General features: G+C 33.5%; 1 long non-coding RNA gene across 1 annotated transcript in view; it reads right to left on the bottom strand.

Annotated features, from left to right (window-relative positions):
* Positions 1–1448: 1448 nt before the first annotated feature.
* The window catches only part of LOC136285997 (uncharacterized), a 32824-nt gene continuing 26595 nt past the window's right edge, over positions 1449–7677 (bottom strand). Inside the window, exons 3-4 of the long non-coding RNA XR_010719663.1 lie at positions 3200–3391; positions 1449–1531 (exon numbers count right to left, since the gene is read on the bottom strand). This is a non-coding gene — a long non-coding RNA (uncharacterized lncRNA). The remainder of the gene's footprint in view (positions 1532–3199; positions 3392–7677) is intronic.

Below are 7677 nucleotides of genomic sequence, written 5' to 3'. Positions count from 1 at the left end.
CTTCCTTGATAAAAATGTCACCCAGAAAAAAAAATTCTTGATAAAATACAATAAATTATAGAATTAATATTGAAAATACATCTATCATAATTGAAAAAGAAGAGATTTTCATACTTGAATGGATGAATTTTCATATTTTATGGAACTTTAATTTGAACAACACAGTATATGAAGAGTAAAATTATTACTTACTGAAGAGGCTTTTTTGTTTGTTTTTCGTAGTATTTTAAAAATGTATGCATAAGAAAGATTAGGTGAATACCAATGCCAAAATTGTTTAATTATAATTGCTAGAATTTCCATATTTTGTGCCTGTCTCTATGTGATACATATATCTGATTAAAATAAGTGTTCTTTAATCTACTTTTTACGTCATTTTGCTTACTTAAAAAAAGTCCTATTATACTAATGGCCTAATTATACTGAGACCTTTTTCTCTCAATTTACATGTTTACAAAGACTGAAACAAAAACAACAAAACAACATGGAAAAAAATTGTTTAAAAAACCTTAAGAACGATTCTGTGTTCGTAAATAACATTCCCAAGGACAGTTTCCCCCTTCAGTTTTCTTCCTTCTTTTTGTTTATTCATCCCCTCCATGCTGCCACTTCTCATTGTGTTTTTTATCTTATTTAGACTTTAAACTTCTCTGAGTAGGGCCATTACTTCCAGTTTTATTCTTAAAGGACCACCAGTTCCTATTGAGTTTTACAAAATAAAAGAGGACATTTTTGGTAACAACAATATGATGCACTTGATAATGGATATAAACATAAACTCAACAATTAGTTAAAGTTGATTCAAACAACGAATTTTCTAGTTTAAACAGCAACTGTAAAGAGGAATCATCTATGAAATACATAGGGGAAAATTTGCATAAAATGTGTCAGTTATAGTAATGCAAATTTTAATTTAAGTGAAGAAGGTGATTTTTCAAAACCTTTCTTTACTGTATGAATATAAATCAAATTGAGGTCACCACTGATTAAATTATATTTTCAACCCACAATCCAGCTATGAATAAAAGCTTCAAATAATTGGGTAATCTTATTCTCCTTCATTTCTAATCTCTTCCAAATCTGTGATTTGTGATTACTAAATCTTATCTGACTCTAGTCTTTTGATTGCTCCAGATTTCTGGTTATACAAAAGAACATCTCTTGCTTACATTACTGCCTCATCAATCTGGTTATTAAGCATAACCTTGAATATGTTCCACTATATTAGTGAAAGTAAGAGTCCAGAGCATCAGACCATTAATGACTATTCATTTTGTGGGAAATATAATTTCCTAGTTTACATTGAGGAGTCAAATCTACCTACATTTGTGCAGTGACTGTGGCCACATTACTAAACACTTCAACTCATCTTTGTACGTTTTAAGGTTTGATAACATACCTCATTTTAGGATGTGATGCAAGATTTCCAGAATGTAACATAGAATTTACCACATGTCCAGGTTTTGCAGTTGTTGAGTTACTCTTGTTACAGGAGTATTATCTCTGTGTACTAGAATAATAGAGCATTCCTCTTTATGTTGATGGAAAAGGAAATGGAGACAAAAGTGATAAAGTTCACTGAGATATTCATATATTTCTATAGAGATATATTGAAAAACACAAATAAATAAATGCATAAATAGATGTAAAGCAAACACCTACAAAAAATAAATCTCAATCTTTTAAATTGTGTCTCTGAGCTTGGTGGAAGTAGGCTTATTGTAGGGCTGCGGCAGATAATTTTGTGAATTACTGACCCAATTCAAAAAAGAAATAACAAAAATATATTAGTAGTAGTAAAAAGAACTGAAAGTAAATCATTGTGTACCTCCATGATGACCCATGAGTGTTTCTCAAAATAAGGTAGAGATGGAAGAGGTATAAAGGAGCCATAAAGAATGATCTATGAGCTATAATGGTTTCATATCAGTAAAAACAGCATTAGACTAGGATAGCTCAGCATGGAAGACAGATGACTGAAGTGGGTTATAAAAGGGATTCTAAATCCTGTGTCTCTGACACAGTTTTGGACTAAATTGGTAGTGTGAGTACTACAATGCTCAGATATCAAACATGTAGTCACTGGTAAGCTCAGTGCTCAGGAGAGACAACTCCTCTGTCCTTCAGGCCCGATAACACAGTCAGTCAGGTCAGCAGAAGGGTGCTTGCCTGGGCCCAGGTGCAGAGTACCCTCTGTTTTCTCTACAGAGTTTTCTCTCAGGGTCTCTTCCAGATCCCTCCCTGATCATTTACACTTAACTGCCACCCTGTTGCTGAGATCAGGTCCAACCCATGAGAGCTGCACAGTGCCACAGGGAAAATGCTCGAGAACTTGTTTAATTCTCTAGCACCAGGAGCAGAGTGAACCAGATGATACAGATTGATCACTGGTTCAGAACAGACAATAAACAGGACTTTTTCATTCAATATGGACTTAGGCTTGCTGTGGTAACTCTGAATGCTGAAAACTAAAACCACTTGAAAAAAAGTTTGAACAACCTTACAGAGAAAACTCTAGGGTGACATTGAATATGGAAACCACTAAATCTCTGAGAAAATCATACAGCTTCTAAATATCAGATGATATGCGTTATTTTGACAATAGTCACATTTTTTTTCTCTTCCCTAGGTTATCCATAAGGAATTGGAAGGATTTTAGGTATTTTTAAGGATTTACTAGTAAAGGAAGTTACAGCCTCCCTTAATCCAAGCCAGGGACCTCGCTATTTAATTATTTACTTGCCTCACAGTGTGATTTTGACTGCCATTTTACTTTCCTAGACCATGTCAAAATGTGGTTCAGTCAACAGCATGGACTGGCATCTGCCAAGGGTAGGAAATTTTGACAGGACCATTCTGTTTTCACAGTAAGGATGTAAATCACACTACTGCACTGGGACATTTACCTCTGTAGGTGTTCAGTCCTGTTGTCACCATCTCGTCTGAAGGACTATTTTTACAAACTTTGCATGCAATGTTTTAGTCAGTCCTTTTGGGAGAGTAGAGACATATGGAGAAGTTTGTCACAAACCTCTGGGAGTACTTAGAGTCCTCAAGTGATCTAGAGTGCTCGCAAATCTATTTTCAGACCTATGTATTATTATATAATGGCAGTTTTGACTTATTTCTTCTTGTTAATGGTGAATTAAGTATGCATTATAAGCATTCTCAAGCGATTTCAATGTTATGTACTACTCACCTCAGTCTTGCATCAATAACATCAGAGGAGGGAGGCATTTGAGACATACTGATACTGACTTTTTTTTTTTTTTTTTTTTTAACGTTCCAGTGTGCAATAGAAGCCACAGGTTTTTTTTCCCCTCACAAGTGCTCTCCTAAATTTTTGTGTCAGGTTCCGTTCCATCATTCCTTCTGCTCAGTACCCTGGAAACTTATAAGAGAGTTGGAGGAGAATTATGGATTGGTATAGAATAAAATTGTGAATAATATTCATATTTATACCAAGCATTTTTGACACATGCAGTAGCAATTCACATGAACTTCCACTGAGATAAAATTTGGCTATAAACTGGTTCATATTTTGCCAGACTTAGAAAGCTTTGACAAATGACAGCCTAAAGATTTGGTGAGAACAAGGGATTCTCAAGTAGCAAAATAAGCTGACTTCAAAGAAAATGGAATACAGAATCTCATCAGTGAAATCATAAGAGGAGTCTCTGACTAGAAGTCTTGATGGATAACTATTGCTATAGATCACTGCTGGAGATCAATTGTCAGCTTTGTTTTGGATTGCTATTGTACTGCTGCCCAATAAAAATGAGTGTGATTTAAAACACACCATACCCATACCCAGAAAATTGTTTTCAAGACCATTTTGCCTGTTTGTTTTCTCTTTCAGCAATAGTTTCTTACTGTTAATAAGATCCTTTAAATAGGAAATTAATGTTATAATTAAATCCTCTTTGAAGTGTATGTGCATTTGCACTCCAGAAAATAAAATTACTGAACTCAAGCTTCGATATGCCTTCTAAAATCGTGATTTTATGATTGAAAAAAATAATTTAATAGAACGATATTGCTTGTAACAAGGAGATTATGACAAGGCAGAATACAAATTTTAAAATGCAGTACTTTTCCTTTTTTTAAAATTAATACTTACAGATAGCTTTTGCTATCACTCTGTTTTTACACTCTCCTGTTTTGCTTACTAGCACTGTGTGAAAAGTGCCATTATAAGGTGCTTAAACAACAGAAAATATCCCAGAAAACTGCAATGTACAGAACAGCATAATCTCTTTTTTCTGAAAAATATTTAAAAGGATTATTTAATTAAAAGATAAAGACTCAATTGTTCTTTGAGTCTCATTAGATTTTTTTTAATTTAGTATAGGCTATGAATTGCAAAAAAAAAATTACTTGTACAAAACTGTAGGGTTTTTCAAGCATATTAAGACTGTGTGTGTGCAAATTTACCATGCTCTGATGCATTATTTGTCAAACACATTGTTCACTGTAGAGAGGCTTACCAATGGCTTCTCTAGGTATTAGTCAAATCTTTTACATTTCACAGTCATTCTTCTCAAGTTTGTGCATCATATATTTTTGTCAGGAAAGAAATAGAGTAAGTTAAAAAACTTAAACCCCCTAAAAGTCCAGTCTGTTCACAGATGTCTTACATTCATTTTATTATGTACCTAGTTCAGTATGTCCAGAGAGCAACTGCACAGAAACGTTGTCAAATTTCAAGTTTAGTATCTTCTACCTAAAAATTGTATCTAAACCCCACCATTAACTTCCCTAGCCTTTATAAAATGGTCTCTGAAGGCTTATCATGGGTTTCTAAAATGAGTATCAAGAAGCCAGGTAAGCTCAAATGATAAACTGAAATGGTTGTGAATTTATACAATATTTAGAAGCTAATACAGTCCGACCTGAGCACCAGTCTTACACAAAGAGACAGCTGGAGAGATACTGTCAGAGTCGCAGGCAGTTACTAAACTGTGACAGCATTTTAAACTGAAATACATTGAAAATTAGTCACTTATGTTGTCATTCTATTCACAGCAACTCATTTCATTGCAGTACTAAATCCTCTAAAGACTATATACTCTCTGTGTACAGGAAAATCTGACCTAAAACTATTGCTTGTACATTTTATAATATATATATATATAAATATATATAATTGGCCAACTTTTTTTCAGTTTTAAGGAAAATCTGTAGCTGCTACTCAAGATGTTTTGTATTAATCTGATGACATAAGTCTCCTGTCTTTTATTATTTCCTTCCACTACCTTTGCTTCTTGTCAACCTGTAATTTTAAGTGTTTTTTCTTCTCTCTCACTCCATAATTTTATTATTATTGTGGACTGTTAAGTAATATGAAAGGATGAAAAAGAGCTTAAAACAATTACATACAGTCACAATTTTAGAACAACAGTAAGTTTAAATTGTCACTTTAAAGTTCATATATGCTGGAAAACGTCAGTGAAAAATTCTCCATTCTTTCAGAATTAAAATTAAAAAATCATAATCTTTGACATATACATGATCAATAAAATTAATGCTAGTAATTCAGAAATGCTTATCACTGGATTTATTTTTTTTACAGTTCAAAGAAATGCATAATAGTAAAAAGATTACTTCATTATATAAAATTTGAAGTTCCAGGTTATTGCTTACTCTAAATTCAGAGTGCATCTGAACATTCCTAAATTAGCTCTTAGACAAGGAACTGGCATTTTTCTTATAAAATCTAAAGTCCAGAGGATCAGTAAAACAATGAACCATAAAAGATCATGCCTTTATATATAGTATAGAATCACAAAGGACAGCTCCCAGACATTCTTGTCTCACTGACAGGAGAGGATATTGACATTGTTTTATTGAACAGTTCCAAAATGCATTAAATTTAATTTTGAGTGTCAGTTTATTTTCTCCCTAATATTCATCTCTAATTTAACTTCTCATAGACACAGTTATATTCTCCAAGCTGGAAAATCACAAAACATTATTTACTAGCTTTACTCTCTTCTCTCATCTCATTTGGAGCAGATCTTCTCAACAGACAAAGGCCAGTGCTTATAACCTCGTGGCCAGGTATATCCATACCTCTGGCTTCACATTGCTCTGTTGTGGGAATTTGGGAAAAATAAGAGTGAAAGCTTTAAAAAAAGATAGACAGCTTCTTGACAGAAGCACAATACAGTACCTTCTTACAGTGCTTTTGGGATCTTTCACATCTACCTTGTTTTGTAGATATTCACACTAGAATATGTGAGTTGTAATCCTGCAGGTGCAATCAGTAAAGGCCAATTTCCAGTTTGTGAAGAAGTATTTGGATTATATCAGGAATAAATTCAACAGTGTATTTCACGCCCTTAGTGGAAAAACAGAGGCTGAAATCATTCTGGCAGAAACACAGAAACCTTCAAGGTTGACTGGTGGTCTCAGTTACCATAAAGAAACAGTTTGAACCTAAATTCTTTCTCAGATTTTAGCCTTTAATTAAGACTTACTGTCAGCTTTCCTCTCTTGCATTCTTTCCTTCAGATCACACTTTTCTCTGGCTCATTATCTTTCCACCTTCCTTGAGGCAGCAATCTATCAAAGTAGAGCTTTAGTCTGAAAATTCTGTAGAGCCTCCAAATATAAGTAGTTTTCTGGGAGGGCCCCAGAAGAGGAATTTAGTTTGTTAAAACACAAATGGAGATATTGAAATCTATGGATATTATATCTTTGTTAATTTGTTCTGTGCCTGAAAGATGCAGCTATTGCAGACATAAAATCTTGGTTTATAAAACCTTTGTTCCTGACAAAACTGCCATCTTACTGAATAAAAAACCCCATGGTCCTTGGAGCAAAATGACAGGCATTATAGCATACAGGAATTTTCAGGGATTGTAACCCCTTCTCCAATATATAGAATACCAAATATTTTTCCCCTACATGTTTCACAGTTTGGCTCTCTGCCTTCTCATGTTTTATATTAGGCAGCCTTTCTGGTCATCAGCTGCAAAATAATTATGGTCAGATTTTTAAAATGCATGCTCCTTCTTCTTTTAACAGTTTTGCTAACCTGACCATCTTAGAGAAGCCAGGGGCCATTTCCAGAGAAAGAATATAGAACTATGGGCTGTCAGATGGAGGTAATATGAACCAAGTTCAGAACAAATAAACTTTTACTGACCTGCTGAGCAAGAAGTATATCTGAAGAAATCAGTTGAGGTAAAAATAGATTAAATCTGGAATGTTCCTAGGAGACATATTCCTGGAAGAGGTATTTGCCCTGCCCTTCCTCTTTTATGGCACGATTCATGGTCATTGTTAGAAATGTCAGAAATAAGATACTAATTCAGGCAATTAATGTATCTGAGGGTATTCCATTCTTATCTTCTATCTTACTGTACCGTAGCCTTATACTTCTATGCTTCTATATTTCAATGTTAATATTTATTGTTTTTATTTTTGGTAAGATTGCTATGGCTGCAAGTTTATTGAAATATTTAAAAGGAAAACTCTATTTTTCATATTATTTGCTTTCTTGAACATACATCTTTTTCAGTAATGTTAGGTTCTTTTTTATATAATATTATAGTTTTATAAGCAGCAGAGAATATATTTTTCTACACTTTTTAAAGTAGAATAATTTTTAATACTCTGATTATAACTGAATTCTTCATTTACTGCAATTTTGATCAATCTTTTCTTCTTTAT

This window comes from Chamaea fasciata, unplaced genomic scaffold (assembly GCF_029207755.1).
Source record: "Chamaea fasciata isolate MVZ Bird 193981 ecotype frontalis unplaced genomic scaffold, bChaFas1.0.hap1 SCAF_2, whole genome shotgun sequence".
Classification (NCBI taxonomy): domain Eukaryota; kingdom Metazoa; phylum Chordata; class Aves; order Passeriformes; family Sylviidae; genus Chamaea; species Chamaea fasciata.
Note: the sequence above shows the minus strand (reverse complement) of the source record. Positions and strands in the feature narration are given on the sequence as shown.